The sequence below is a fragment of the Nannospalax galili genome, unplaced genomic scaffold (genome assembly GCF_000622305.1).
Source record: "Nannospalax galili isolate Female #2095 unplaced genomic scaffold, S.galili_v1.0 scaffold632, whole genome shotgun sequence".
Classification (NCBI taxonomy): domain Eukaryota; kingdom Metazoa; phylum Chordata; class Mammalia; order Rodentia; family Spalacidae; genus Nannospalax; species Nannospalax galili.
Window position 1 is genome coordinate 568418 of NW_008332816.1, and position 10407 is coordinate 578824.

The 10407-nt window shown below is 44.1% G+C and overlaps 1 long non-coding RNA gene across 2 annotated transcripts in view; it reads right to left on the minus strand.

Moving 5' to 3' along the window:
* LOC103729668 overlaps window positions 1-10407 on the minus strand; it is a 13988-nt gene that overhangs the window by 2948 nt on the left and 633 nt on the right. For both annotated transcript variants that reach the window (XR_607070.1, XR_607071.1), the window contains exons 3-4: window positions 10060-10193; window positions 616-735 (exon numbers count right to left, since the gene is read on the minus strand). This is a non-coding gene — a long non-coding RNA (uncharacterized LOC103729668). The remainder of the gene's footprint in view (window positions 1-615; window positions 736-10059; window positions 10194-10407) is intronic.

The window sequence follows — 10407 nt, forward strand, 5'->3', positions numbered from 1 at the left end:
TCATCTATCTATCTATCATCTATCTATCGTCTAACATCTATCTATCTATCTATCATCTATCTATCATCTTCTATCTATCTATCATCTATCATCTATCTATCTATCTATCTATCTATGTATCTATCATCTATATCTATCTATCTATCTATCATCTATTATCTATCTATCTACCTATCATCTATCTATCTATCTATCATCTATCCATCTTCTATATATCATATTCCAATATCCATCTTCGGGTTTGTTTTGTTTCTTATTTTTTGAGACATGATCTTATGTAGCCTGCGCTGACTTTGAACTTTCTATGTAGGTAAGGCTGGTCTTGAACTTCTGATCCTCCTGCCTCCACCTCTCAAGTGCTGGGATTACAAGCTTGCCCCACCATGCCTGGTTGATGCAGTGCTGGGGAATCGTATATGGGGCTTTGTGCATGTTAGGTAGTTCCTCTACCAACGGAGCCGTATCCCCGGTCCCTGACTTTGTTTTTCATTAACACAGGTGAAAGTGCTAAATCAATGGACAGGCAGGGACTCTAAATTTGTGGAGAAGTAGGGATCCCTTGAGAATCAAATAAAAGCTATAAACCTCCAGGGGGAGAAATATATCCATACTCACAAAATTCTGTACACAATTTCAGGGGCTTCACGGACACGCACAGTAGCTCTTCCAGGACCCTTTAGATGTGCAGTTTTGAATCTCAGCCGTAGAACATCCCGTTGCTCAGGCATCTCTTTCCTTGTACAAATCAGAGACAAAGTAGGTATAGACAGACATTGGCTCAGCCTGCCTCAGGGAGACCAGGAAGAACAGCGCCCGAAATGGACCACCTGACTCTCCAGAGCTGGAATATTTCCACTTCACCCTGAATGAGGACATTCCAGAAATGCTGATCATCTCTTCCTGGTACAGCAGGAAGAAGAGCCACCGCAGCCTCTCTGTTCCTCTCCACACAAAGGCCCCAGCTGTAGCTGATGACAAACAGCAGGGGAGAGGACTCCAGGGACTGCAGGCTGCATGTGATGGGGGAGGGGGGGCGGTGCTCCAGGGTAGGAACTGCAGAGGACAGATCCACTCACTCCCGACTACATTCATTCATCCATTCACTCATTCCCTCACTTGCCCATTCAGCATCCCTGGACAGAGACCTCCCATCTACTAGCTCGGCAGCGGAGGATGCTGAAGTAAGTCAGACTTGTGCCTGCCTGGACAGCCCCTGTTTTGCTGGGTAAGATAGATAGACCCCCAGCCAACCACCAGGTGGGGCACCTGGATGCTGGCGGAGACAATGCAGGGCATGATGGAAGCGTAGACAGCCCTCACACAGGCTACAGAGGTCAGGAAGGGCTTCTTGGAAGGAGGAGCACTGGAGTTCAATCCCTCCCTCTCTTATTGTCTTCCTGATTTTAATGTTAAAAAACACATTTACTGGGGGCTGGAGAAATGACTCAGCAGTTAAGAACACTGGCTTAGTTCCCAGCACCCACGTGATGGCTAACAACCGTCTCTAACTCCAGTTCCAGGGGATCTTACACCCTCTTCTGGCCTCTGAGGATACTGCACACCTGTGATGTGCTGGCGTTCATGCAGGCAAAACACACACATTAAAAAAATAATTAAAACAAAAATACATGTACTTATGAACGAGAGAGCAGTGTAGATGTCATGCCGTGAGTGTTGAGGACAGAGGACAACTTTTGGGAGTCAGATCTTGGGGACAGAACTCAGGTTGTTAGGCTTGGGCGGTAAGAGCATTTACCCACTGAGGCATCTCACCAGCCTTATCTTAGTTTTGAGACAAAGATTTACATAGGCCAGTCTGGCCTTGAATTCACTATGTAGCCTTAAAACCTTTTTTCTCTTTTTTGAGACTGACTATCATTATGTAGCTCTGGCTGGCCTGGAACTCACTATGCAGACCAGGCTGGCCTCGGACTCTGAGATCCTCCTGCCTCTGCCTCCTAAGTGCTGGGATTAAAGGTGCAAGCTGCTATGCCCAGCCTACCCTCAGATCCTTGCTTTTCTTGCCTGTATTCTCTCGAGTGTTGGAGTTTAGAGTTATAGGTATGTGCCATCATCCGGTTTCATTAGGCGTTGGAGATTGAACTCAGGGTTTTGTACATGCTCAGCAAGCACTCTACCAACTGAGCTACATTCCTAGCCATTTTAATTTATTATTATTATTTACATATATGATGTGCGCATGGGAGTGCACATGTCAAAGTGCAAAAATGGAGGTCAGAGGACAACTTTGTGGAGCTGTTTCTTTCCTTTCATCTTTTTTTTTTTCCAATGTGTATTTTAAATTTAACTTTTGTGTATTTCATGCAAAACATCTTAATCATCTTGACACCCCTCCCCCATTGGCACCCCCATACCCCACACACCGGGTTTCATGCATTCTGTCATATATGTTAAGGCCTATTTGGTCAAGCATTTGTACTCAGATGTACCTCAGTGCTTGTTCATCCACTGGAGTCTAGTCAGCCTGTGTAGACTCTCTCACTTAAAGATCATCTCTCCCTCACCCAGCAGTGATCAGCTGCCAATAGTTCTTTGGCTAAGGTTGGGGTCTGCTGCCCATTTCCCCAATTCTATACTGGTCAGACAGCATGTCTCCATCCATCTTTATGTGGGTTCTGGGGATTGAACTGAGTTCATCAGGCTTGGGTCATGGGGGTGGGTGGTGAGTGCCTTTACTTCCTGAACTATCACACCAGCCCATTTGTTTGTTTTTGAGACAGGGTCTCATGTGGCCCAAGCTGACCTAGACTTTGCTCTGCAACTGGGACTGGCCTTGAACTCCTCAGTCTCCTGTCTCTACCTCCCAAGTGCTGAGATTACAGGCATGCACCATTACAGAGCATGAGGTTGAATCTCTGAGTGGATGGAAAGGGGATCAAAGAGGTAATTCAGCAGCTAAGGGTATTTCCTGCTCTTCCAGAGGACCATTGATTCTCAGCCACTTCCCACTCCTTCCTGGACCACCATTAGCTCTAGAGGGTTCATTGCCATCTTCTGGCCTCTGCAAGCAACAGCACTCAGAGGCAACTGCACATTGCACCCCCATACATGTAATTTAATAATAATAATAATAATAGTAATAATAATAATATAACAGAGTGGATGGGAGGTGAGAGGGTTCAGTGGGAAAAGGTATTTGCTACTAAGCCTGACAATCTGAGTTTGATCCCTGGAACCCACATGGTGGAAAGAGCTGATTCTTGATAATTATCCTCTGACCTCTACATTAGTGCCTTGGCATGCTTGAGCACACTTACAATCAATCAATCAATCAATCAATCAATCAATCAATAACAGAGTGGATGGGAGGTGAGAGGGTTCAGTGGGAAAAGGTATTTGCTACTAAGCCTGACAATCTGAGTTTGATCCCTGGAACCCACATGGTGGAAAGAGCTGATTCTTGATAATTATCCTCTGACCTCTACATTAGTGCCTTGGCATGCTTGAGCACACTTACAATCAATCAATCAATCAATCAATCAATCAATCAATCAATCATCAATCAATGTAAAAAAAAAAGTAGGGTCTGAAGAGATAGTTCAGCAGTTAAGAGTGTTGGCTGCCCTTGCAGAGGACCTGGGTTCGGTTTCCAGCACCCACATGGTAGTAACAATCATCCATAACTCCAGTTCCAGGGGATTTGATGCCCTCTTCTGGTCTCTGTGGGCATTGCACAACACGGGTGTATTTATATACATGCAGGCAAAACACTCATATACATAAAGTACAAATAAATAAAAATTTTTTAAATTTTTAAAAGCAAACAACAAAGAACAGATGAAGACTTGCCACCTGAGCAGGCAGAGGTGACAGCAGTGTGAGGACACAGCAGAAGGGATGTCCAGCCATGAGGCTCATGTTCATGGCAAAAGGGCTTCGTTAAGGAGCTTGGATTTTGTCCTGAGGATAACAGTACACCAGCCATTGGAAGAGTTTAAGTGGAGGAGGGACAGGGCAAGCTGTGATGTTACAGAGAGTCTCTGGATATCATGTAGGGATGACACAAAGGGAGGTTAGTGGTGTGGGCTGGTGGCAGAGCCCAGGTAAGAATAGGACAGAGAGAAGGGGATGGAAAGGAAATGGCTCTGAGAGGGAGAAGGGGACTATACAGGAAACCAACTGGGACATGTACATGGACGGACTGGTTGTTGGAAGAGAGCTGGAGGCTTTAAGGAAGCTTTGACACAGTTAAGCTGAGGAGACCCAGTGTGACCTTCACAGTCAATGTGATTTACAGGGTGTGTTAGTCATCTATGGCTGCCTAACAAATTACCACAGGGTATGTATCTTAAAACAACACATACCAATCACCTCATAATTTCCAGGCATCAGGAATCCAGTAGGATACATCTGTGTCTCCTGCTCAGGGTATCTTAGACATGAAACCATGGTGTGGCCTGGCTTGTTCCTATCTAGCGAGGACTCCAAGTTCCTGCACATTAAGCAGAATTCACGTCTCTGTGATTATGAGGCCAAAGTCCTGTTTTCTTGGTACCAATCAAAGTTTGCTGTACCATGGCCCTCAATACATTGACAGTTTGCTTTAAAAAATTATTGTGTGTGTATGTGTATGGTGTGTGGATGATGATGATGATGATGATATGATGATGATGTGACAGATGATGATGATGGGGTGTGTGTGTGTGTGTGTGTGTGTGTGTGCAGGTACAAGTGTGTCACAGTGTACATGTGAAAGTCAAATGAGAACTTTTGGGGAGTCAGTTCTCTCCTATCTTTTTTGTTTTATTTTGTTTTTGTCTTTTTTTTTTTATTCAGGGTCTCCTTGTAGCCCCAGCTGACCTGGAACTCGCTATGTAGACCATGCTGGCCTCAGTCTCACAGAGAGCTGCCTGCCTCTGCCTTCCAAGTGCTGGAATTAAAGGTGTGTTCATATTCAGGTCACCAGATTTGTGCAGCAAGTGCTTTACCCACTGAGTCATCTCACTGGATGATCAACCTTGCTGTTTAAGCAGGATCACCCTTGTTTCTGGCACTGCACAGCACACTCTAGGCCAGTCAGCCCGTGAGTCTCTGGGAGACTCTCCTGTCTCTGTCTCCCATCTCACCATAGGAGTTTTGGCATTATGGATGTGTGCCACCACATGCAGCTTTTTACCTGGGTTCTGGGGATCAAACTAAGGTCTTCAGGCTTGTGTGGCAAATGATTTTACTTGCTGAGCCATCCTACCAGCCCTGACAGTTTGCTTCTCAAAGAACATTGAACTAGAGACATGGCTCAGTTGTTAGGGTACTTGCCTGGCATGCGCCAAAGCCATGGGTTTAATCCATAGCAGTGTATAAACTGAATACAGTGGTATTCACCTGCAATTCCATTATTCAAGAGGTGGAGACAGGAGGATCAGAAATTCAAGACCAGCCTTGTCTATATAGAAAATTCAAGACCAACTTGGGCTACGTGAGACCCTGTCTTTAAAAAGGGGTGGGGGTGGGTGGAGAGATGGCTCAGCACTTAAGAGCACTGGCTGCTCTTGCAGGATCCAGGTTTGATTCCCAGAACCCACATGGGGGCTAACAATACATAACTCCAGTTCCAAGAGCTCTGACTTCAGTTGGCATTGCATGACATGGTTGCACTCACATACATGCAGGCAATACATTCATACCGCATAAAATAAAAATAATAAATTTGGGGGGGTTGGAGAGATGGTTCAGCATTAAGAACACTGGCTGTTCTTACAGAAGACCTGGGTTCAAATCCAAGCACCCACATGGCAGCTAAGAACTGTCTGTAAGTCCAGTTCCAGGGGATTTAACAGCCTCTTCTGTCCTCTGAGGGCATTGCATGACACAGGTGCACTTACCTACATGCAGGCAATACATGCATACACATAAAAATAATAAATAAATAGTATTTAAAAATAATAAAAATTTTAAAGATAAAACAAAAGGCTAAGATTTGCAACATTGTATATTTGTAAATATACAAATAAGCAATTTTAAATAAAAATGAAACGTATTCTTCTTAGACATCAAAACAAATCAGGACGTAATCTAATCAAGTATCCTTAATACCAAAAAGTTAACCGATGATGTGATGTAAAAATATTGATGCGGAGGAAAGGGAAAAAAATGAGATTCACATGAATTAAATCATTATCTATCAGAGGGAAAATATAGACATTGTATCATGTGGACATAACCAGAAGATAATTATTATTTAGAGATGTCAGGGAAAGAGAAGAAATAATGTAAAACATGTACAGAGCTGGAGAGATGGCTCAGCCGTTCAGCCTGTTTGCCGCACAGTCACAAGGACCACAGTTCAGATCTCAACTCCCACACAACAAATGGGTGTCCCACATACTCCTGTAACCCCAGCTCAGAGGCAGGCAGACACAGGAGGGACTTGCTAACTTCCAGAGACAATGTGAGCCTCTGACCATCCTCAGAAGAACAAGTAGAGAGTGATAGAGGATGCTCAACACCATCTTCTGGCCTCCACATGTACACTGACATGTATACACACACACACACACACACACACACACACACACACACACACACAGAGGCATGCATTTAAAAAAACAAGTTAAGGGGCTGGAGAGATAGCTCAGCAGTTAAAGAGCCCTGGTTGCTCTTCCAGAGGACCTGGGTTCAGTTCCCAGCACCTACATGGTGACTAACAACTGTTGGTAACTCCAGTTCCAGGGGATCCAGTGCCCTCTTCTGACCTCTACAGGCATTCCACACACATGATGTACTTATATAAGTACCTGCAACACACTCATATATATAATTAAAATAAAAATAAAATATTAAAAAAATTAAAAGTTCCTTTATATAAGGTACAGAATTTGCGGTGGAGTTGGCTTTTGTTATGTTTTTTTTTAAATGCATGCATATAAGTACATCATGTGTGTGCAATGCCTGAGGAAACCAGAAGAGGGCATCAGATCCACTGACACTGGAGTTACAGATGGTTGTGAGCTGTCATGTGGAGCCAGGAACCGAACATAGCAGTCAGTGCTCTTAACTGCTGAGCCATCTCTCCAGCCCTACCATTTGAGTCTTAAAAAATAAAAACAGAGGAGCTGGAGAGCTAGCTCAGCTGTTAAGAACACTTGCTGTTCTTCCAGAGGACCTGTGTTTGATTCCCAGCACCCACATGGTAGCTAGCAACCATCTGTAACTCCAGTTCCAGGGAATCCATCACTCTTCTTCTGGCCTCTGCAGGCATTGCATGCACTTGGTACATTTACACACATTCAGGCAAAAATCACTCATACACATAAAATAAATAAATGAATAAACTATTGAAAATAAAAATAAAAAACTACTAGCAATATTGATTTGCTTAGGAAATAAAGTTTAATTTAAAATAAAAATAAAGTTGGTGTCCCCAGTGGTTAATAAGTTTAATTTAGTGGTTCTCAAGCAGAGGTGATTTTTGTCTCTCCAGGGATGCAGATGGTGTTGGTGTCTGAAGACGTTGGCTGTCAAAACTAGGGAGAGAGTACTGCTCCAGGTGTCTGGTGGGTGCAGCCAGGAGTACTGCTCAGCATCCTGGGGGCATGACAGGGATCCATAACAAAGCATCCCAGCAGGGCCCCATAACATAGCACTGTTATGTCGTCAGGCACATGGAAGCTGGGAAGCCCTAGTTTATTTCACTATCTGATGCCAGCTACTACTGACACTGCTTCTGGGCTATTTGATATACTTTTCTTTTTCCACCTCAGTGTTGGCAGCTTTAAAATGGGGCCTAAATTAGCCGGGCATGGTGGTGCACGCCTTTAATCCCAGCACTCAGGGGGCAGAGGCAGGCAGATCTCTGTGAGTTCAAGGCCTGCCTGGTCTACAGAGTGAGTTAGTTCTAGGACAGCTGGGGCTACAGGGAGACCCTATCTCAAAAAGACAAAAAAAAAAAAAAGGCTAAAAAAAAAATGGGGGCTAAGTTGAGCACACCTGCAATCCTAGCACTTAGGAGATACAGGCAGGTGGGTTATAGAATCTTAAGGCCATTGTGGTCTAGATGTAAAAATACACATGCATGTAAGTGCATCATGTGTGTACAAGGCCCAGCTTCCATGCAAGACCCTGTCTCAAAAAAAAAAAAAAAAAGGGAGCGGATGGGCTGGAGAGATGACTCGTGGCTAAGAGCACTGGCTGCTCTTGCAGAGGATGTGGTTCAGTTCCCAGCACCCACACAATGGCTAACAACCATCTGTAACTCCAGTTCCAGAGGATATGATGCCCTCTTCTGACCTCCACAGGTATTGCATGCACACGGCACACTTACATACAATCAGGCAAAACACCCATACACATAAAATAAAAATAAATAAATCCAGGGGCCAGAAAGATGGCTCAGTGGTTAAGAGCACTTGCTTACTTTTCCATACCCTTCCATAAGGCATGAGTTCAGTTCCCAGGACCTACATGGTTGCTAAAACCGTCTGTAACTCCAGTGACATGCAGGCAAAACACTCACACCCAAAATAAAAATAAGTGGATATTTTTTAATCCTTCCCAAAAAATCTTTTTGAAAAGAACTAGTGAGATGGCTGAGCAGGTACATGCAATCTGACTTCAATCTCTGCAACACACATGGTAGAAAGAAAGATGTGATTCCCGCTAGTCCTCTGATCTTCACACACATATTATGGCATACAGGTGCTCCCCCACAAATGCACACAAAATAAATGCAATGTGAATTAATTAACTAAAATTTGTATGGTGGGACACACCTATAATCCCAGAATTCAGGAGATAAAGGCAAAAGACCCAGAAATTCAAGGTCATCTTTACATTCACATAGTGAATTAGTGGCCAGCCTGGGCTACAGGAAACCCTGTCTCAACAAAACAAAGAAATGAGGGCTAAGGAGATAGCTCAGTTACTAAAAGTGTTTACAGTACAAGCACAAAGACCTAAATTCAGATTCATAGAACCTATATAAACAGATGAGCGTGAAGAGCATACCTGTAATCTCAGCACTGGGGAAGAGGAGGCAGGAGGGAGGATCCCTGGGGCCTGCTGGCCATTCAATCTAACAGAATCCTTGCGCTCCGGGCCAGTGAGAGACCCTTGTCTCAAACAATAAGGTGGCGAGCAATCAAGGAAGATGCCCAACACTGAACTCTGGTCTCTTAATTCACACCCCCACACAGGTGCATATGTTCCTGTACACGCATACACACAACAAACAAACAAATAATGGAATAAAATAAAATGGGGGCTAATCTCAGAATTGCTTCTCTCAAAGACAGAGCCAATGCCTGCAAGCTATTGAATCTGCAATATTAAACGCTCGGTTTGTATTGGCTGTCGTCCTGGTATGTTGCCTTTTCCTCGCTCTGGCAGAATCAAAGGGGATGAACAAATACATCAAGAAATAACAAATGGATTTCGGCCCCTTTCTTCTGTTGGGGGCTGTTTCATTTGTTTCTAAACCAGGGACGTTAGAATGTTTTACCAAACTCCCCTCCTTCACTGGGCACAGTGAGAACACACAAACGGAGTTCAAGAGACACCAGGACCCAGTGTGGTGGTGCACACCTTTAATCCCAGCACTCAAGAAGTAGAGGTAGGAGGACCTCTGTGAGCTCCAAGCCAGCCTGGGCTACAAGTTGAGACTGAAAACAATCAAAATGAAATGAAAGAAGGAAAGGGGAAAAAAAGAGAGAAAAGAATAAAGAAATGCTGGTGGGTTTTTGAGAGGCTCGGTATGAAGAGCTACAAAGGACATCAGGTGAATGATGTAGAAAGGAACATGGGTTGTCCGCTGTCAGCTCCCAGGAGGGAGAAATGATCCAGTAAGGATAGGTTTAAAAGACTCTGAGGGTTGGGGAGGTGGCTCAGCCAGTAAAAGCACTTGCCACTAAAGCCTGATGACCTGAGTTCAATCCACAGGGTGGAAAGAGAGAAGCTACTCCTGAAAGTTGTCCTCTGACCCCCACTTACATGCCATGGCCCCCACACATACGCATATCACACACACACACACACACACACACACACACGCACGTATGCACACTAATAGAAATAAAATAGAGTACAAATGACTCTTAAACTCACCCATTGCTGGCTGTTCTCCACTCCCTCGCATTTCCTATGAAGAAGTTGCTTCTAGCTCTGTTGTGTATTCCCTGGGTGATCTTCGATGAATGACCCCACATTGCACAGCCTCAGCTTCCCCACTTCACAGGGTTCTGTAAGATTTCCATAAGATTAAGAAGTATGTAAGTTGCCTAGGGCGAGACAAAGAATAATCATGGCTAGCTAGCTCTTAGGGCTTTTCTTTCTTTCTTTCTTTCTTTCTTTCTTTCTTTCTTTCTTTCTTTCTTTCTCTCTCTCTTTCTCTCTCTCTTTCTTTCTTTCTTTCTTTCTTTCTTTCTTTCTTTCTTTCTTTCTTTTTTCAAATGG